Source organism: Hylaeus anthracinus, unplaced genomic scaffold (genome assembly GCF_026225885.1).
Source record: "Hylaeus anthracinus isolate JK02 unplaced genomic scaffold, UHH_iyHylAnth1.0_haploid 4, whole genome shotgun sequence".
Classification (NCBI taxonomy): domain Eukaryota; kingdom Metazoa; phylum Arthropoda; class Insecta; order Hymenoptera; family Colletidae; genus Hylaeus; species Hylaeus anthracinus.
Genome location: NW_026535289.1, coordinates 7,925,866 through 7,948,643, shown reverse-complemented (window position 1 = coordinate 7,948,643; position 22,778 = coordinate 7,925,866). Strand labels below are relative to the sequence as shown.

General features: G+C 40.5%; 1 protein-coding gene across 2 annotated transcripts in view; it reads right to left on the bottom strand.

Moving 5' to 3' along the window:
* The window catches only part of LOC128894948 (discoidin domain-containing receptor tyrosine kinase B-like), a 119,676-nt gene extending 110,064 nt beyond the window's left edge, over nucleotides 1-9,612 (bottom strand). For both annotated transcript variants that reach the window (XM_054157063.1, XM_054157064.1), the window contains exon 1: nucleotides 9,150-9,612. The gene's annotated coding sequence lies outside the window, so the exon portion shown is untranslated. The remainder of the gene's footprint in view (nucleotides 1-9,149) is intronic.
* Between the last annotated feature and the right edge of the window lie 13,166 nt (nucleotides 9,613-22,778).

Below are 22,778 nucleotides of genomic sequence, written 5' to 3'. Positions count from 1 at the left end.
ATTTGTCCAGGTATGTGTAATATGCCTCGGCGCGGGGATGTTTATCTTTGCGGGTGGATGAAACTAATTTTGCGAAATGTTCCGCAGAGAGAACTGCGACTCAATTACTTCGTTAAAGTCGAAAAAACATGTCACATATGAAACGCCCTATTTTGGTTGCGCGCCGTGGATCCGTATTTTCCCGCTCGAGCATCTGGTTATTGCGTTCGAGGATGAGAAAGGCTTTTATAATATCACGTGTCACGCTCGTGTGGAAGTTTGCGCGAATTTATCTGCACGAGCACGGTACACTTAGGAAATATGAGTAACATTAACGCGAACGAGAATTCGTAATTGAATGAAAAGTAATTTGGAACATGAGAATCTTTTCAGATTGCTCGTAGGAGTGAGAAATTTCACTTATATGATCAGTGTAAGAATTATTCAGTTTTATTTATATAAATGTATTTCTCTATTTGACTCAATTGTTCTCGATCTAGAGATTTTATATTTTACGTGACGAGGTGCACGAGGTTGTTGCAATGTTACATCAGTTCAAAATGACCAAGAAAGGTAGACCGCAAACATGGGACGAGATAATTTCAATTCAAAATATCTAAACAATTACACTCGACCGATGCAATCAAACACAATCTAATTACAAATTCGACGAATGTTATTCATTTCATCAAAACTCCTATTACGAAAGGTATATTAGTAGCGATAATAAATACTTAACTAGTCAACTGCCATTCGCTTAATAGTCACTTGTTGTAGCTACCTCGAGAGGTGAGAGAAGAGGATATAGCACGTGAGAAATGAAAACTCAACTGAGCACTCCGGCTACGTGTCGCGAATAATGAAAAAGCCCCGTCGACTTATTGCTTCTGGAGCGTTCTAATGACACGCGAGTCGAACTAATCATCGTCGTCTCATTGATCGATGGTCCGTCACTGGGCGGGGTTAGAAAACAAATTTAGAACGAACGTGGCTAATTAGCTGCGACTCCGATAATCCACGAGCCTTACGACAGCGTTTTCTTTCTAACCGCGTTCCTCATCCACCGCTTACCAAGGGAAACGTGACACGTTTGAAAACGTCGCTGTAAAATGCAACGTGGCGTCTCAACGATAACGAATGAATAATATTGCGATAGTTTCGTTCCTTCACGACGTTTGTATTGCCGATGATAAAGTGAGAATGTGGAGTACACCGTGCCAGTCGCGGGAGTTACGCCGTAACTACGAAGTGGGTAAGGACAGCCACGATCAGACAATGGAGAAATGTATTTTATGATACATAAGAGTATTATGGAAACGGAGCCCTTCGGAACGTGACGAATTTTCAAGGAGACGTACTTTTATGGAAACAGTTTTCTTTGACGCAGTGTACGGGGTGATCGAGAAAATGGATTGGGGAATCGCTGAAACAAGATGCAATTTTATTTCCCATTTCGGGTATTAAAGAGAAATGTTTGATATTGCAGTCTGATTAATTACAAAGACTTTTGGTTGATATTCCAAATCTGGAACGTTTTAATTAATGTATTGTAAACATTCGTGTCATCACTTATAGAAGAATACATACATAAATGGATAAACACATCATGTTTTAATAAATAAAAAATAAATGCAAATCTATATCTCCTTTATTTCTGATTTATCGAGAAGCTCATTAATGCTTTCTTTTCATTTATACATTCCAAGCATTCACTTCACAATTTTTTTAAAAACCAACAACTACGTTAATATACAATTTATGCTTTTCGAAGATGCACTACTCTTTCAACGTACCACCAACGATCCACACATTTTTATGTCGGATGTTTGGTTTAAAAATGAGGAAATTTCCCGGTAAGCAAAGAAACGCGAACCCTATTTGCTGTTCCTTTCGTCTGGCAGAAAAAAAAGGAATAAAATAAACGACAATGTCGAGGGGGTTGACGTCGGAGCTGATGGATACCGCAAATTCGTCAAACATCGTTCGCAGTGTATCGATTGCAGCCGGCGCCCTGAACACCATTCCGTGCGTCTTGCCGACGGTAAATTTTATTTACGGCCCGATAAATTCGCCGTCAATAACGATCGCGAGGCATTGTAAATCGATGGACGCAACAGATGGCGTTTCTCGACCGAAAGTGAGCACACCTGACACGCGGGAACGCGCCTATGCGCGCGATACACGCACGCACGCTCCTATAACTCCCTCCAAGTAATCGAATAACGCTTCCACGATAAACTATCGCCACCCCAGACTCGTAAACCGGCGCCTGTTCCACCCAAATTATTTAACCCCTCTCACTGTCTAATAAAATTAGGAAATATGATTTGGGGAAAAACGATTATTTGGTTCGCGGTTGAAATTAGGTGTTCGAGGGTTGATCGAGGACTTTATGGAGTTGCGGCATATATGAATGTGCGAATAGAGGGTTGAATGTATGCGAAATTAATTGTTTTATGAAATACATATTGTATGGGTTCTGCATGTGCCGGCGATGAAAACATGTTTCTATTAATTTTTGTTTTGGTGGAGAAAAGTGTTAGGGAGAATTGAGTATTAACAATTGTAATAACCTTCTTTATTAACGTGTAACATTCGTAAACCCTACCTTTAAAAGATGAAGAACTTAGATAAATCGTACCACACGTTTTCTCAATTATTTATACTGTATACCTAAGAGGAAAAAGGCTAGCACATAATCCTATCCATTAATACGTAATATTCCAAAAAGCTTAGTTTCATAAAATGAGAGATAATCTTTAAAGCACCATTATTTAATGTAAGTTGCAATTTGTTCTAGCGCTTCCCATTTTCTCTTTTCGAACACGCGAATCCAGCCCCCTCCCCCTCGTCGTTTCAAGTTTAATCGCACGCGTTTCATCTATTCTTTAATTGCTTTCGTGTTTGGCAATTATTCGACGTTCGAACGTGTTCTCTCTCTTTCGAAACACTCTCAAAAGCTCGTTAATGAATGATATCAACTCGTTGTGCATTATTTTCCCACCGACGTTTAATCCGTGTTAAACAATAAATTTTAATTAAACCCGATTACACGCATCGAAGGAACGCGTCGCTGTCATTGTACCGTTGAACATTGTTTTTCAATGACTAATTACGCGTGAGTCGGGTATTAATTACGCGCGATTCCTGGCCTCGTTCTCGCTCCCGCGTAAATAACCGTCAACGAAAACGCGTATCCCGCCGATGAACAATGTCGAAAAAGTTTCCGTCGCGATAAATTCTGATGCGATGAATAGCGCCGTGATTAACCGCGTATTTTTCGCGATCTCGCAACAAATAGAAGAAACGAACGAAGAAGGGAATAAAATTATTTCACGTTCCGTTTCGACGAGCTTCCAGCCAGACTTCTTATGCGCTTATAGGGAAGGTTAACCTTACTTGTTGACGCTGGAAAGCGATAATGAATTCATACTAATTATTGTACTGGTATAGGACCGATGATCGTACTCTCTTTACTTCAAAGCTTTCGATCATTGATAATTTTACTGTTCTGTGATCAAATCGGATTGCTTATTAATTAAAGATACAGCCTCCTTAAAAATAGTAAATTTATATTATCTATACCAGGATGGAAATATAAATATAATAATTCTGTCAATAGAAAGTAAATCGATAGGAATGGAAGCAAACAATTCTGATTCTGGTATTACTTTTCAGTAAATAAAACAGAGAGAATAGAGAAAGAATGAACAATGTGTGCAATAATTTTTTTAACACGTTACCCAAGGTAATATTGACCTCGGCTGGTCATACGTAAACAAGCGTGATTAATCGTGAAAAAAGCGCGACTTTTTCGACGCCGGTTCGTTTTATTTTTCGTAAAACAGCGCGTTTTTTGATAAATCATCCCCACCCTATAACCCGCGAACGCGTAGCGCGTGATTTATGTATCAATTGTTCCTGCGCTCCATTGAAACACGTGGATCACTCGAGGGGTGGCAACAATTTCAACGGAAGACGAGGGGACCGATGAATTTTATCAAACTTCGTCACGTTGTTACGATAATGTTCTAACCGTTTCAACGGAGCCGCGCGAAAGCCAAGAGGAACACGCTGGATTCGCCGAGTTTTCGGCGAAATTGGATTCAAAGTTAAAGAAGCATTAGGAATTCTGCTGGGACGCGAAACTTGCGCGAGATATGTAGGTGGAAACAATTATCAAAGATTTATTCCTATTTTATGGCTTGTCGTGTTTCCGAATTTTCATGAAATTGCGTGTTCCATTTTTAACAAACTATCACGCACCCCTTTTGTCATCCACGTTCGATATTTCCCTGTTTTGATCTCTGTTTCTGTTGAAGGTACTCGATTAACGACTGTTAAACAGCTTTTGCTTTGTTGTTTAATAGACAAGATTCAGAACTAAGGTTACAAAACGAAAGTAAATTGGAAAGTAAGTTCATTGTTCCAAACAAATATGGACCATTTCTGTCTAAATTGCGTTTGAAAGCAGAACGATGAATGACCTTTCAATTCTGTACCTCAAAGGCGAATAAATGTTTTAATCGTTAAATCCAAATTTTGGAAATTCAATGTTTTATTGGGCGATGGAAAATTAAATATTTGTTATCTTAAAATATTTACCTTGAATTTCAAGAATTTAGCTTACTGTACATAGTTTTAAAGTACCAGGCAATTCCAATACTTGTGTATGAATTATTTAAATTCTATTATTATTCTAGATGGTTTCTTACTGAAGAGAGCTGAAGTTAGAGTGCTTTCTTAAATAAAGAAATGAGTTTTAATAAACTCCAACTGAAACTCCATTATCAAGAAACTTTGAAATAGTCCATACATTTCCTATTCCCCCATTAATGTTCCATAACTCCTATCGTTATAATTATATTGTAAGTACATAAATTAGATCTGAGACTTTCATAATAAAACCCATTGAAAATTTCCTGTCAAGCTGCCACTGACGTGAATTTCTCGTCGAAACAAAACAACACGTTTCGTACGAAACACTCTCGAAAGCTCGCGCATTCCATCACGCGACAATGTCATTACGACGGATTTGTACGTGTGCACCGTCGGCGGCCGGGAACCGTTACTTGTCGCTCGACACGAAATCAAACCTTGTTTGCCCGCTGGTAGTCCGAAAACGGCGCTTTAAAGTCGCGCCCGGTAGCTAAAGCAAATTTCGCGGCTTTGAAAAGCGGTACCAACTCCGACCGGATGTTCAGCAATGAGTAAGCGATGCGTGAACCCATGCCGTGCCGGCGTCCCGCCCGGAAGCAGCCCCTATTTGTATTGTTGCACCGCAACGGTAGCGCATACCGCACGCTAATGTTAGGCCTACGCGCCTTCCTGAGCGTGATTTTATCACCGTGGTTTCACGCGGCCCGTGGTCCATGATTTTTCCACCCAATTGACGACCTTCGGTCAATTTTCAACTGTTATAAGGCATAAAAACTTATGTGAATCAATTTGGACTACACTTGAACTTAAGGAGGCTACCAACCTCTATTTTTCCACGACCGCATTTTTATCGCTGATGCAACAATGCATCTGCAAATTACAATTGCAATGAAAATACTAAGTACATAGAGACAGTAATTTATACTTGTAGATCTGTTCAGTGGAAACTCAAGACAGGTGCACGCGAATGTTACTGATTTTATAGACTTATTTTATTCAATTTCAATTTCGAATATTTAAAATGTGATAATTATTCCTACTAAAATATTTTTCAGGTACTGTTGACGTTTACTAAATTCCAATATTTATGGACATTACTTTTTGATTCCTGAACATTGTGCAATATTTTTTATGTAATTTCTTACAGTGTTAATAAAAGTGAGTACCTGCTAAATCACCTGCATTGGATCGACGCAAGGACATGAAAAAGATGATCAACGCCAGTCCACGAATATAATCGACCATGATCAATCGTTTCACGTCGTATGTTCAATCGTACGTAACCGTTTCGCAATTGCACACGTGTTAACGTGCAATGCGTCGTCCTACGTTATTGCATCTGACGCAGTGTAACCACCGAATTTATACTGAGCTTCCTATATGCAAATAGATAGCGAGCCCGATGCATCGTGCTTTTAATCGTAACTGCAAGCTTAACCACCTAGCGAATTCGCCGACGAGTACGACAATGAAACCGTTTCCATGTAGGAGGAGTTGCTCCAATTTTTGTATTATTAGTCGACGTAAGTTGAGTGGAAAAAAAATTGAGATACGAGAAATATAGATAACAAAAATAATAGCAAAAATTATTATAGCAGAAATTACCACAAAATTAGTGATATTGCATTTTTTCTCGTTAATGATGAATTTAAAATAAATTTGGATTTGGAATGATAATTCTACATTATAGAACTCCCTCATTTTGCACTATGAGACTATATTAATTCTACGCCCTCATACTGATCCGACTCTTCATTCTACAGCTCTCTGGCTCGAACTCCGCTCGTTAGTCTTCAATTCTCGAACACTAATTGCACTCGTCGATCATTCATAACTCACTCACACAAACACGCGTACATTTACGTTCGTTCATTAACCCCTCCCCGGATAAAAAAATTCGTTCTATTCATTTTAATGATTCACCTCTTCAGACATGTTCCATGATTTTGCGTAGAGCAACCTGACCAGTCAGCGGCGTATCGTGTTATAGATTTTTCAAAATATTATTACTTTAGACAAAAATTTACAGAAAGTATTCAGTTTCATTTACTACCTAGATGGGTCAACGATATCCAGTTGACAGAACAATCGATTTCATCAATCCTCTATTGGAAAGGTCCTCATTTCTCAGCTGGGAGAAAGATAAAACCAACCCTTTAAAAAGTTATGTGAGGAAATTTTACAAGATTGCTCATAATGGACTCACATAGAATTTAATTCAAATACTAAATAATTCTCAATTGTACAAACAACAAATTTATCTTTTCTCGAATAGTATAAAATTGGAGTTCATTTAAAAACCAGCCAAGAAAATTAATAAATCGACCTTGGAGGGTCGAAATAACCCTCCTCCACTGCGAAATTAAACCACCGCCATCACGATCAAGGAACACAAATTTCATCGCGTTTTCGCTGGAGAACGAACCTCCAACGAGTTTCCTGCATCGCAACGCCGCGCCCCCGTGAAATTCCACGCAAACGTTATCCACGCGATGCCCAAAGTCTCCGCCAACCCCCCAGTAGCCCCGGTTGCACTCACGGGGATCCTTACATGCAAAATCCGTAGTGGCGATCAATGGGTGGCGCGCCGCGAGGAGATTGGGGCTGATGGGCAGAACAGGCGGGCGAAGCTCGGCCACGGCATTCAACGGCGCTAACTCTATCCCGGCAAATTACATTTCCATCCCCCTACGTGATAGGTGCAGCAAACATGCCCGTCAACGTCCGACCGAGTTTCTCCCTGATTAGTTACACTCGACGCGGATTATATTTCCAAAGCGATTAATTAACAAACTTTCGCGGGGGTCACGTACGATCGTCGCAATATTAAGATTGGGGTGGTCGAAGGAAGCGAACGAGGGGGTAGGAAGGAGGAAAAATTAATTTTATTTCGTTGGAGGTAGATAAGTGTACTTTATAGGGAGTAGTTGTTTTTGAATCGCCACCCATTTTGACAATATTCGAAATATTTTGATTATTATAATTTACGCGATTGGGGATCACCAGATGATTATATAGATTGTTGATTTTTAGTGCTAGCCCATTCTTTCGGTAAACATCGATTTCATCGTCACGGAGTTACTGGCTGTTTCCCTGTTGCCATGGTTAGAGAATATGGATATTATTCTTGATATGGATCCAGAGAAAATATTTTGGTTAATTATAGAAATATTGAAAATGAATGGTAAAAGCCTCGAAGCATTCAATTCGCCAAATATAAATAAAAATATTAATAACGTAGAACGTGTCGAATAGAAACACTTCGTAGACCCAGCACTAAACAGTGATTCAATTTCAGAGAAATCCACAAAAAAAGAACGCACACCACCTGTATTTACCTACGTTGCTCTCGCGGCGAGATAGACTATCGAAACGACCGTGTTAAAATTTTTAACCAGAGTATCGCGGGGTTAATGGAAACGTCACGATAAACCCGACCGTCCGACCTATCGTACGCTCTTCTACTTCACTCGAGCGCACGTACCCCGGGCGGTGAACTTTCCAGCTCTTCCGAGTCGTTAATTTCTTGCGTCCCAGTGACGAGGGTTGCGGCCTCTAATCCTGGTTTCTTAACGGGAATGAATAGAAATTGCATTGTCTAAGGAGGACTTAAAATGCGTGGGTGTACGTGACGGGTGAGGCTTTCCCGCGTTTCGTCTGTGTCGGCACTAAGCTTCCCTAGTGTGAAAACACGCGAACTTGCCTCTATGGTTTCCCTCGCAGGGTGAATCAGCCCAATTTGCATGCAATGTTTATGTAATTTACAGGTTAAGTTTACCTAAAGAGCCGTGCGCTACAAGCGACGCGATATTAAATTTATTTCCCAACGACGTATTTCAATTTCGCCTGTCCCGCGGAATCTATCCTAACTCGACGTCCATCGAGCATTTTTCTCCACGTTTGTAACCAACCATGATCGGAGGACACGAATTTCGCCAACGTAAATAATGGAAGAACGAATGTCGTCCATGATAAACTTGGCCGGTGGCTGATCCAACGGTAAACTCCTCTATTCGTTTCAAAGCGTATATACGAGCTGTCGGCTGGCGTTACGGTTTTACATCAATGGTTTTGAAATATTTTCGCGATGACCTGGATCGGCCGAAACTGGGGATCATTCAACTATGCAGGACTCCTGGGCGAATGTTCGCATTCGTTACGCGTTAATTACGAGCTTGTCTATCCCGACGCAGTGCTCGCGTAACATGACGCATGAGTCGGGACAAACATCGAATTATTAATTAATTTCGCAAATTAATACATTCTAAATATTATTCTTCATGGTATACCCTCTTTCAGAGAAGGGAGCGTCCAAGGGTCACTAGGGTGTACCAGGAAGCTTCAATATTTTCAGTAATTAAAGCTTTCTACATTCTCTATTCACTGCGTGAACATTCTCTTGTTAATCCTATATTATACCTCTGAAAAGAAACCACGCTTTCGTGGACACCAGACACAAAGGTTCCAATGCTCGCGGTAAAAATAGTTCCTTGAAATTCTCATCCACTCACCCAATGAAGAATCCCTTTTTGCACGGGGACAGCCGGAGCTGCCTGGTTGTTATCCTCGACGATAGCGCCTCGTTACACATCCGATCGTCGCTGGATCGTTCTCCAGACTTGTCTCGGAGGAAATATCTTCCTCTGCATCTCGACGACCATACCCATTCCGATGGTCCTCCACCAGGATTTCTTTACCGGTTACCAGCTGTCGTTCTCTCGTGTGTACGTGTACGAGTTTCAAACTTCCACGATCGCGGGACGTCACACGTGATCGACGATCCTTGATCTCGCAACGGACACCCGTTATCGCGCGTTGTAGACGACGATCGTCGCGAGAACGCCGATCGGCCCGTTGTGTACGCGTAACGTCGCGCGAGAAGGGGGTGGATTGAGCGGGGCGACGAAAGGTAAAGGCAAAACAATGCGATAAAGAGGGAGCGAAGTTGCACACGCGGTGGCTAGTCGCAGACTGAACTCGCGATCCGCGAGTAGCATCGATTTCGATGGAGGGGGAAAGGACTACGGGCTGAGCGGCAGGGAGGGGGAGTCGAGTACGCGGTGGGAGGGCGACGCAACGAGGGCGCAAGGGACGAGACCGGATGAGGCACTACGAGAGGAGCAGTCGGTCTACCCGCGTGTCTCATGGACTTCTATTTCGATTGTTAAAGATACCTGAAATCTATCAAAGTACCACTGTATCAGACATGCTGTTTTTTTTATATTTCTTGACGGTACAGAACATTTAATTTATCGAGGTTATCATAATTTAAATGACGAAGAAATATAGTATCCTACTTAGTATTAATAACGAAAATTAAAAAATATAATTTTCATGAGAAGGTATGGGTTTGGTCTTGGTTAGATATGAGCTTTCCCATGATTAACAGAAAACATATTTTTCTTACCACAGCTCGTATTTCACTTCGATTTAATATTACTTTTTTATTTATTTGAACGGGATGTTCTCGAATGTACACCTTTAGAAAATTCTCCATGTTAGGTGCACTAGGTAGCAGGTTACTTCTTGAACGAGTTGTAGGGTGCTAGTCTCTACCTCAGGTAAGTATTACTTTCATCTTATTAGATGTCTTCGAAAATCCAATTACTGAAATGTAACATAATAACTCAAATCTATCTATCCATAAGAATATGTAACGACAAACAATATTTTTTTCTCTAACAATCGAAACATATAGAGGAAGTTATCAAATTAGGAAATCTAAAAACTTGTTATTCGGGCATTAATTATTTTCTGCATTTCCTTGACCTCGTTTCCTTGTAGATCAAAGAGTGAAAGATATTAGAAATAATGAAAATCGAGTGCAGAAGTTCACACGATTGGACGCTTACGGATATTGCTTTAGGTTATTTCGAAGATTGGATTTTGATGTTGAACAAAAAAATACATTCGGCCAGTTTTGCGGGATTTTCAACCAGGCCAACTCCATGCTCGAATAGGCACCGATTTGAACCGAATCCGGGATGGTCCTCCAGCTCAGCGACTAGTTTGTCCTTTTGTCTTGTTCGACCTTAATCCGTACGCGTGTCCCCGTCGTTCCCGATTCTCCTTTTCCCGCCAATATTGGCCTCCCTGCGATTGCATTATCGACGAGGGATTTTGAGTGAATCTCGTTTGGCGAAGGGTCGACGGTGTTCTCTTCCGGTGACAGCGAGGTAGGACATCTTTTTTTAACCGATAAAACGATTATTTGTCAATGGTGTGATTTTGTCAAACAGCTGTGACTAACTTTGCGTGACGTTTCTTCTTGTCTCGCGGTGATTAGGGTATTCTAATTCCTAAGATGACCGCATGGAAAAAAAATTCTCGTCCCTAAATAAAATTTGACAAATGATGACTCTAATTGCATTGAAATAAACATTATTTACTCGAAGTCAGGAAGTTAGGAATCACGCAGTGGACAGAAATAGCTTTCAGATGAAAGAATCAAGATTTCTTTCATACCACAACTCGATATCCCCACTGCGACGTATATTTTCCAATTGAATATAGCACCACCATCAGTGTATAAAATTGCCAACGGTTAAGGTCTGGAGTTACCATTAAGAACACATTGACTCGCCACAGACGGAGAACGGTGACTCATCGGCAAGATCGCATTCACCAATCAAAGAACGCAGTTGGACACCAATCAGTCGTTAGCAATTCAAAACAGTCTCATTGTCAGGATGCTGTCGCAGCGTGTAGCCAGTGCCCACTGTCGTTTGCAAGCACCTACATTTCTGTAGGTATTTCAATTGCCAATGTAAACATAATTCCAACGACAAATCCTATAGCCTAGAATAAGTGTTACGATCAAAGGAGGCTGATTGCAAAATGGGATAGCATTTTGAATTTTTGTTTTGAAGATTGGTGTGGAATTTAATCAAATGAACAAGTATTAACATTCAACTGATATTAATAGAGATAGAAATAGTCTAAAATTTATTCCTTTCCCTTTAACTCCTCTCTTCCTGGTCTTTACAATACATTCTATCCTCTTTCACTACCTTATTGACGATTCTCGAATAGCAGATGGGGGACTAAAATCCCGGGAGCCATTGCCGTGCGTGCTAGACCGGAAAGTCTAGACTGTAAGGTACGCAGCACACAGACCAGAAGCGTAGAAACCATTCACCGATTTTCCTCAGCTTTCCCAAATGTCTGCTGCAAAATTATTTAATCACACGCACACTCTGGTCGAATAATATCATTTTTAATATCATTTCTTCTTGTCGGAAGTATATTTTTAGGTCTCTTATCCTTCAGGACATTGGTCGTCAGCCAGTCCATTACAGCAATGAATTTGATAGTGATCGATAATTTACCTCGAATTCTTATGCTCAACTTTAAGATTTCCCCGGAAGCTCTACGAGAATTGTAGAATTTATACAACACCTTTCAAGGTTGGCAACCACTGTTCCAAAACATACCGTGCCAAGCTGAGATGTTTGCCCCTGAGGAGTACATTCGTTGCACGAAACTTGCCCATACTACCACAAACGCACAGAGGGAGGTACTAGGCTTTCTATTGATAGAACGACATCAGTGACGTGTGTTCTACCAATTGGGAGTTGAGAAGCCGTACATACGTACGTCTGTGGTAGTATGGGCAAGTTTTGTTTCGATAAGTATACTCCTCAGGGGCAAACACCTCGGCACGGTAACTCTCTTAGCGTGAACGATACAACGTTCCTCAAAGAAACCAACAACTATCATTACCTTCTTGAATAGCTTCGACAACGGAGATCATTTTCGAGCTACTGCACCGTGTCACGAATATGTCGTTGCCATGACAGTACACTAAACAGAGCTTCGATGCTGATGCGACGTCTACGAGTGTCACGAAGAGCAACAGTGCTTCCCCCCATTAGTATTACTGTGAGTAGTCGAACAATAATATGTAACTACGTTTTTTCGTATGGTAGATTTCTTTAATTTTCAATCGAAAAACTATAATAAGAATGAATTGATCAAATATGTCAGTAAATTCGATAGTAATAAGTGCAGATTCTGAAGTTGACTGAAAATCAAAACGTCGAAGCATGAAACCTAATAAACTTTGCACATGAGTCTAAAGGTTCGTCATTATTTAACGATCGATTCCCAAGCTTCTCTTTTCAAATGCTGATACATTATCCCTTCGTCCTTTTATTTCTTGCATCTATTAACACGCAATCTAGTGTACTTTTTATCTGAAAAATACACCGAATTAAAGATTGTCCCGAAGATCAATGAACACCGAATTTTCCAACTTTCATTGCAAATGCTCGCTGGAGAAATCGTGGATTGATAGAGAAGGAGCACGCGTCGCGTTGAATGGTTCGCTAATGCCGGAGTTCGTCGGCTGCGATTGTGGATCGACGCACGTCGCCGACGATAATCGTCGATCAACGACGGATTCAACGTTACGCGTGGTCGACAAAGGCAAACAGCGGTTGTCCGTGATTCGTCAATCCGTTTGCAAACGTTACCACGCTGTCTCTGAAATCACAACGACCACGAAACCATTTCGTCGTGTCGTAACCCTGACCAGGCTGGAAATTCGTTTATTTTCAATCACGAGCTACTCGGGCCAGTCTAATTTATTTAACACGAACAACAGAGCCTGCTTGAATAAATATTTGCGCTTTGAGAAATCAACATTAACTGCAACTTTCTTAGTAGAAATATCTGGAAATTCCAGAGATGCAATTCAGGTCGCCCGTGAGCGATCTATGTGAATTTTGTTCTTTTTTTTTTTCAAATATTTTTTCATCAAATCGATCGTCGGTGAATTTTAACGGTTGAATTTCATTCTGCGCTTCTATTGCTTGGCGCTGACACTGGATACACGCATATCGACGGGAGATACTGAGCCAATTTTGCAGTTTCCCGCCGAACGTTAACCGTTTGCTCCGTAGGGAGCGATTATAATGGAAATACCTTCGCGCGAAATAAGAGAACGGTGTTCCGTATATAATCGTGAGCTGCTCTGCGAAATTTCCTTCTCCACTTTCGCGGCGTTCGTTAAGAAGAGAGGAAAAATCTGTACCAAAATTGTAGTTTCCGCTTCCTTCGTTCGCTGCTCGAAGGAAATCTTCCTCGACTACGTTATCGTGGTTAATTGGTCAAATGGAGTCGGTTTTACGAGGTAAAAGTTGAATTAAACGGATCAAGTATGCCAAGAGGAATGGATGTAATGCACACCTCGTCTAACTAATATCTGGTCGATCCATAAATTTGTACTATTTTTTTTTTTTAAGATTCTGGAGGATACAGAAGAAACGATTACTAATGCAAAGAAGTTACAGTTGAAGTCATAATATTCATTTCTATCAATTAAATATCCATCATGGATTAAGTGATCCTCGTCAGCCCTCAAAAAAATATAATTTATCACAATGAAACCATTTAGCTACTCATTCCAAGGAACAACGCAAATCGCTGCACTCTAGAATCTTATATTAAAATCAGAATTCATTTTTGCCCACACTTTTCTCGCAAGAAAAGTTTACAAAGAACGGGTTCCTCTCGCCGATGAGAATACCCCCTTAATTTGTCCGGCGAGAGCGCGAGTGCACGCGAGAAAATGAGTCGTGTATGTACTATACCTTCGCCACATGTGCAGGCGTCGTGTACCCAGAATAGGATATAATTGTAAATAACAGAGAACAACGAGGGAGCGATGTAACGAATCCCGGAAGTGCTTTCATTAACTCACTTAAACATCGGCATCCCCGCGGAGCATAAATTGACCGTGTTATTGGGGTGAAAGCAGGGGGACGTTACGCCTCACGTGCAGTTTCTTCCATCGCGATATACAGGGTGGGGCATTTAGGACCGGTCGCCTGAATAAATCCTTCATTTTTACTAATGGGAAAGAAAGAGGCGGTGGTCTTCAGGCTATACTCGAGACATAGTGCACAGCTTTGGAATGTTCAGAATACTTCTGACATGTTGCTTTCGATCATTCTAGATTTACTACATTTATTGGGTACGATATACCCAATACAAATATAGTATTTGTATTTAAGAATAAAATAAGATATAAAGGACATAAAGCAGAATCTTGTGACTACGTAGTCGTTTTATAAGACTTTGATAGAATAGAAAACAAAAGAAACAACATAATTTTGAATGCACTAAATCACGTGATTTAGGGACAAAAATCCATTTTTACTTTTAATGGAGGATGTCTCCTAAGAAGTGTTGGAGACCATTCTATAGTCAAATCGACAACTAGAAGAGTTTCTACCTGAGACACACTTTGCTACCCTACCCAGGTGATCCAAAACGCACCACCCTGTAGTAGGGCCAGTTGAGAGGGGGGACGACTGTGACCATGTTATTACGGGCGTGTGCATAAATTCGTTAAGAGGACCCGCAGGAGTACGATATCGCGGCGGAACGTTGGGATTTTCGTAAAAAGGACTGGCACAGTCGGCCGGTTCCAATTAAGCTTACAGGCTCGCTCGCTTCTAGACAAATATCAGGCGCCGTCCGAGCGTCCCGACGCCCTCCCACTGCCGTCGACGGCACGCTGTACTAAATATTCGTCATATAACGCCGTGGATATATACCTCGTTAGGCGTGTGAAAGGGCTGGACTGCTCCGACAACGGCTTGCTGACATTCTTCTTGCTTTCCATACTTCGGAACTGTCCCGGATGACGTTAACGTCATCCTGTTGCCAATGGTGCATTATCATATAGCCAAAAAAGACGCGTGCCTCAGGCTCCGATGAAATGGGGCTGCCGAAATCACTGTTTCAGAAACTCATTACTGGTGTTCAAAGAGTGAGTTTCTTAGAGTTAATGTAGAGAAGTAATTTTTATATCTTTCGGAGGGAATATTATAAAAATGATTACTTTCGAGGATTTACTTTCTCATGCTGAAATTCTTTCACTGTATGAAACGTTTATTGTTATTTTATTTTGGCCCTCTTGGCCAAATTAAAAATCTTTTACTTTGTTTTAATATTGAGGTATCTGACTAACACATGTCGTTAAATGACTATCGATCATACAGTGGCGAGAGAAATTTCTATTCCACCGACGTTTCTACTACCTATGTAGATCGATTTTACTCCATCTCCAAACTGTGCTTTCATCAAACCAGGATCAAGATCACAATCTTCGACGCTTTCACTTATCCTCCAATCGTTGCCAAGATGAAAATTGACGCAATTCTCATAAAATTGAATCGAACCAGGACGTTTCTTTGACTCAAAGGAAAAATAATACGCAAAGTCCTCTATTTCTTAATAAAATTAGAGAGCCTTGCGCAAAGGGATATTGCAAATCAACTTTCAGATTTATTATCGTTTCCACATCGCCCCCTCGACAAAAGCGTTTGCGGATTAAAAATCAACTGCCCTCCATTAATTCAAGTGAGTGTCTCGTGTCGCGTCTTTGTCGGCCGTTTCTTAGAGTTTTTCTTACAATTCGCGTCGACGAACACAAAGAGCTTCGTGGAAAGTTCCCGATCGAAATACTGTCAGCTCGGCCGTCTCAAGATTATCGTGTTGCCGATACCCTCGTTATACTTCGCCGTCTGACATCGCTGGGACACGGCCGCGCCTTAATTATTTCCGTAGAAAGCGAATTAGTATGTTTGCCGTCGAAAGTCAGACACGATAAATCGTCGATAAACACGCGATACCTGCCTGGAATAAAGACGGACATGAAAATCCGTGATCGTGAATTTCGCGTCATTTCGAACGCAAACAACTTAATACGCGGAACTGGTCGCCCTTCCCTGATCAATTATCGTCGCTAAACGCACGCATAATCGTGCCTCGCGGCCTGGAAACGAACTTCGACCATGAAACATTGATTCCCTCTGGTTTGAACCTCTTTCCTGGGGTGAGGTATTACCATTCTCGAGGGATCATTATTTCGTTAAATTGGTAGGTAGAATGATAACGAGATTGGATTTTTTAGGGGTTTTAATTTCATTCTGAGTATTGGGAACGTAGAATTTTCAAGCATTTGGTAGCCTGGTACGAGGATAATTATGATTACTGTCTAGACTGATATTGTTAAATGAAAATTGGCAGAAATGTTGCTCGAAGTATGTTTGAGTAATACACTTATGTATAAGACGTTAATATCAGGTATTTAGTATTGATAGAAAAAATTGTTAAATATCGACCCCTTCCACTCAATATCAACCCTGTACTGAAAACAGTCTTTCTAGGAAATTTAAATATAAAATAATCAAAACATAAACAAAATATTCTCCTAGAGCTCTCCTCCACTCGTCGACACAACTACCTCGAATATCAATGGGAATGATACTGCACGCTTCAAATCGAATGGAAAGAATGATTTTCATTAGGCCTGCAATTACGGTTCCGTGTAAAATGAAGAGAACGAGGCGCAGAAATAAATCATGCACGGTATAGGCGCACCGTGTAATCACCGTGTAATTCGAGGATCGATACACCCAGCGGAAAGAGATGGGCCGGCACTGACATCAGACGGTCAATTAGACGTAATGCGAAGAAAATTGTATGTAATACCAGTGGCCTGCTCGGAGCACGAGGTAAATGCTTTACCACGCAATTGAGCGTTGGTTTGCGTCACGATTTAGCGGAACCGCAGGCGCACCGAGACTTGGGGTTCTCGAGTTCTTCGATGGATGAGAAACACTAATAATTACGAACTGGAATTAAAAACGTTTATCCCTGATGTTGTCGTTTTAAGCATCCCCAACAAGTAAGAATCTAAAAATAATCCTGAAAATCCAAGGAACTTGTTACTTTGGCACCTATTTGCACTAATTGCGCTACAATTAATGGGGATGGTTAAAAATCCAATCGTCCGATTTGAATTCGATTCGATTCCGATCTGAAACGTACAACGCATCGGCTCTTTTAAACGCAAGCGGGGTCAATGTTTCACGAAAACGAGTGTTAAATGAAACAACGGCGAATAATTTTTCAATGGAACTCGGCAACGTTTTCATAAAAGTTTCGATTAACGATAGCATTATTGAAAATCACACCTAACGGCAACGTTTAACTGGCCGCGTGATATTGTTTGAAAATATGGTCAGATATGAATACATATCCGTTTCATTGTGCGGGTCGTGATTAATTCTTCCTAGCTGGTTATGTTTTTAGATACGTAATCCAAATAGATTGTCGGGGATATTTGCTACATTGTTTGCCTTTTTTCCGGGAACAAAAATGCGAATGCTTTTTATTTAGTGAATAATGAAATTTCTTACTACATTTCATACTAATTTCACGGAAGAGAAATAGAGCGAAATAATACTGGCTTTGCTCCAGCTGTCAATTAAACAATTTATTTCACGAAAATTAAGAAATGTTCTATTGAAAAAAAAATCGCGGCAAAGGATTATTTTAGATATTTTATATTCGTAGTAATAATTTCCTGTTAAAGATACCTGACAATAGAAAGAATGGTTACGAAGATTCCAGAAAATGAATTTCAAAAATCTGTCATGAAGTTAATTGTCTGCCGAACAAAGTTGTTATTCATCAGTCAAAAACACCACTTTCGAGAGAGGAGTTTTCGTTAAAATATTTTTCAACGTACCAATGCATCGATTCAGAATACACGAAATATTTTCCCAGAGCAACGACGTGTAACGTTACACGACGAAATCCTGTTGTTAACGAAATTCGGATATTTGATATTTCCGGATTCCACGTTGTTCATTTGTAACTAGGATACGGATGTAAAACAGTACCAATGAAAAATAAAACTGTAATGTAATTTAGGGACAGAAAGAAACCCTTACTGTACACACATGGTTATGTAGTTAAAATATCTGGACGAAATATTAGTCTGACTAATATTTTCATATACTTCCCTTAAATATTAATAACAATCACAGTTCACAAGAAGTATTCATTCGAGACATTAATCCTGAGAAATTTGTCCATATATTTATATAGATTAACTAGAATAACTAAAAATTAATTTCTGACAATAGTTAAATTAATTATTAACAATACTTGTTGACGCAATTGTGGGAAATATGATTTTACTGTAATATTAATTTTTCTCGAATTATTTTCTGGATGGATTCAACGACTCAAAGTCTGGATGAACAGTCCTTCGTCGCAAGTAATATCAAGCTAATGGCTGCAAACTTGTAATAAGATCGTTATACATAAAAAGTGAGTGCGTGGAATGCCGCGTCTTACAAGCGTAACTTCTTAGACACAATGGTGATATTTTATTAATTCTTTTCACAGTTGTATCCTTGTGGTACAATGCTTTTGTCATCACGAGTCTATTGTAGCATTTACAGATAATCTAAGAAAGAAGATATAGTTTTTCTATATATGTATATATTAAATATATATATTCAGAATTAAAAGTGAAAGTAAAAGTTCTTTTTCAGTTTTTCATCCGTGCTTTTGTTATATAAAAATATGAGCAGTTGTTAGTAAAAATGTCGAATACTTCTGAAAGATGAATTCCTAGTGTCAATGCGAATCGAAAGGTCCTTTTCCATTTTTCAATCCGACTTTTCGTTACGGAGATATTGGGAGTTAAAGTTTCTACGCTCGAGCAAACGCGTGGACCATGTGCGCGGAAGCGCTGAACCCTGTACTGCGTGGATGCTAGTACTGAACCCTGTCCTGTGTGGACGCGAACGCATAGTCTCGTGACTGCGAGCGCGCGAGCGCATGTATCATGTGCAACGGCACGCGCGCGCACCCAGATGTAAACAAAGCCCAGCTCCGAGCGGGCCGCGTCGAGAGTCCCAACATGGTACACTTTAATCGCTTCTATCTCAGTAACGAATGATCGAATTAAAAAATGGTAAAGAACTTTTTGATTTCTATATGTATGAGCAATTCACGTAACGAGGTTATAAATTTTTGTTACTACCCTACATAGTAAAATTAAGACGATATTACAAATTTAATCTCAATAGTACACTCCAATAGCTTCTATCTCTATAACGAATGATCGAATTAAAAAATGGTACATGACTTTTCGGTTTCTATATACTTGAGTAATTGATCTGGAGAGGTTGTATACTTTTGTTATACTTAATTACACAGAATTTTAGGAATAACCTTTAAAAACTTGGAGTATTATTAGAGATTCTATGATCACACAGTTTATATATAACTTGATCGTACAATACCTAACTGAATCGATTAAGTATAGTCACAATTCAATATGATAATGCATCCATAGTCATATTCCATACAAACAAACAAACTTCACCTCTTTATAATATTAGTATAGATTACGATTAGTATAGATTACGAGTTCCATTTAGAGTGGAAAGTGTAATATTTATAAAATATTTCGAGTGGTTTTAGTTAAGTACTATATTGTGCATATTTGCAATAAAAAAAGAAGAGGGTGAATTGTTAGGGAAACGAACTACGTCTATCTACTGATTAAGCCGCCAGTTTACTATGATCGCACATGTCTCGCAACAGCATAGTTCCACGATCAATTTCTCTGCTGGTCTGGTCTTCTCTGTCGCCGCTACATTAGCAGGGAACACAATACTAGGTCATTAAGGAGACCACGCGTCATTAAGTCATACTCTGGTATCAAGCAGGATATCGGATAAAATGTACATACGATATTAATAACGACATTGTAATTCTACGTGATGAGGGGGAAACAGTATCGCGAACAATTTGCGTGTACGAGCAGAAATTCAGAAAGATATCTCATATTTAAAGACGATATTTATGTCATAAAAATGTCGAGTAACTGTTGTTGGTCATGCAGTTCACTTGATATTTTGTAAAATTTAATTTAAAATGCTCTCCGCAGGGGTAGCCAAATTCAAATAAATTCAAAATGCAATTTCTGCCATGAATTTAAACATTTCCTCAAGCTTAAAAACAGAATTTAAACACCGTACTATTTTCGCGCCAAGATACATCATATCATGAATATGTTTTAATCGAATCTACCAATTCTAAAAAAATTTGTATGAATCCATAGCTCAATCATAGGTCTGCTGAGACTAAATAATGCTCAATACCACTCGCAGTGTCGATATAAAAAAATCGATTTATTCATCAGCCTCAGTGTACAGTTTCCAGCACATTTCCTCTTTTCTCTGCCTGTCCTCCAGCATCACCATTTAACGAACCAAATTTGTTCCACGTATCCTACACTGGTAGTCTCTGAAGCCCAAACAACTACTCCTTTATCCTGGATTCCATTCCACTTCGCGCAAAGGAGCAGGTGGAGCGGTTGACGTACAGTCGCTCGTAAGGCAGGATCCGTGTAAGTAGACGAGCGTCTCTTCATTATTCAAAGTTGAACGCGGTCATTGGTCATGGTGTCTGTTGCCTCTCCGAAACGCTTAAACAACAAGGAAGCTTCTTTCGCCGTTTAATCTGGAAGACTGAAAACGTCGGATCCACGAATGGATCGAGACGAAGTTGATCGTTCCTATTCAATGACCAACCACCGCATTCCCACGATGCGCTTTCAAGCGTACAGTTTCCAATTTGATATTATTTTTCAGTCGTGCAGACTTAAATTTTTCAATAACGCGGATCGATGATCTATTTTCGGGTTGCTATTCTTTATTTTCCTATATATTCTTGACCTTCTCTTTCTTCTTACATTTACTCGCAAGTGTACAGTTCTTGAGGGCTCGGTTGATTTTAAATAATAATGCAACAGATTCACATTCGAATTCATCGAGAATGTACATTCGTTTCTTTAATAAATCGCGAAATCCTCGAGCGTCCTAATGGCGCCTCGGCGCCGAGCTAGAGTTAAGGGAAAAATTGAAGACTGTGAGGGGGTGTGGTAGTCGGTTTCTCGTATGGGAAGATGGATTCGGGACAGAGAGACAGAGACAGGATGATGAAGGTAAAGGGAGAGGAAGATCAACCGGAGGGTAAGGGCTACGCTTATGTGTTGGTGCACGAACGATGGACTGCCGGCCGCACCATGTGCTAACTTAACTGAAGGGATTACGAGCTTAGTTAATGGATGCCCCTCGTACGGTTCACGGGTAACCACTGTGTTACCCTCCTGCCCGTGCTACGACGCTCCTGAGCGCTCGATGGATTTCCAAAATCTTTCGTAATAAATGCCGGGTTATATGACCGAAGGGGTCACCGAGGAATTCTGCGGCCCTTAGACCATTTGCGGCCTTCGGGATTACGGCGCTTAGTTAACACCGGATCTCTATTAACTCTTAGGGTTAGCCCTGGCCCTCCAGCCCCGTCTTTTATCGATTAGGAAGTGTACTTAACGGCGATTGCGATGGAGAAATAATTCATATACTTTACCTCGCTACCTCCACGGAGATGTATTGTATTGTACAATAGTGATTTATCGATGTTATATTCAACCAATAAATGTGTCGACAAAAAGCATGGCGATACTTAAGGATTGGAAGACTAAGTTGAAGGAGTCAATCAGGTATTACTTAGAGTTTCTATCTTCTTGGAATCGATTCTCTTGTGACACCAACTTTATATTTTTATCTTTATTCATGATCTACCTTCCTACCGACCATGGAAGATGTCTTCCTTAATATCGACGTCGGAGTACTTTCCACCAAAAGAAGAAACCCACGAATATTAATTTTCAATCTGAAAAAAATACGGGACGATCGCAGATCGCACTCGTATTTACGCGACAATGGAAGTCCCGTTCCCGATAAATTTCGAAAATTGTTACGGAAACTGGGGGAGCCCATTTCGCGCAGATTCTCGAGGAATTCTATTCGATCCAGCCCCCGATTTAGATGGCTCAGGCGACTGCGTATAACGCGGCCTCGCGTTATTTATCGCCGGCAGCTACGCCCGCTGAAAACTTACCGTGATATCTCGGCCGAAGTGGTACGAATGGCGAAGAAGAAGGGGCCCCACCGTACCCACAAATCCGTACGAAGATATTGGCAACTCGACCGAGCTAGCGTGACTTTTTACCACGTTGCTGTTCGCGACTTTAAACGATCTCGCTCCGTATCGTCCGAGATCCAGCCTCTCCTCTATTCGATCTTTTCCCTTCCTCGCGGGGCTTATCCAACTTCGAACGCTATCGTGACGCGTGTTTGTCTCGGAATTACGCTGTCCGTTCCCTTTTCAAGGTCCTGGCGCTCGTGAAACCCATTTTCTGGCAAAGTGACTCTTCCTAATGGCGATTCATGTATCTCGCATATTAATATTTGCAG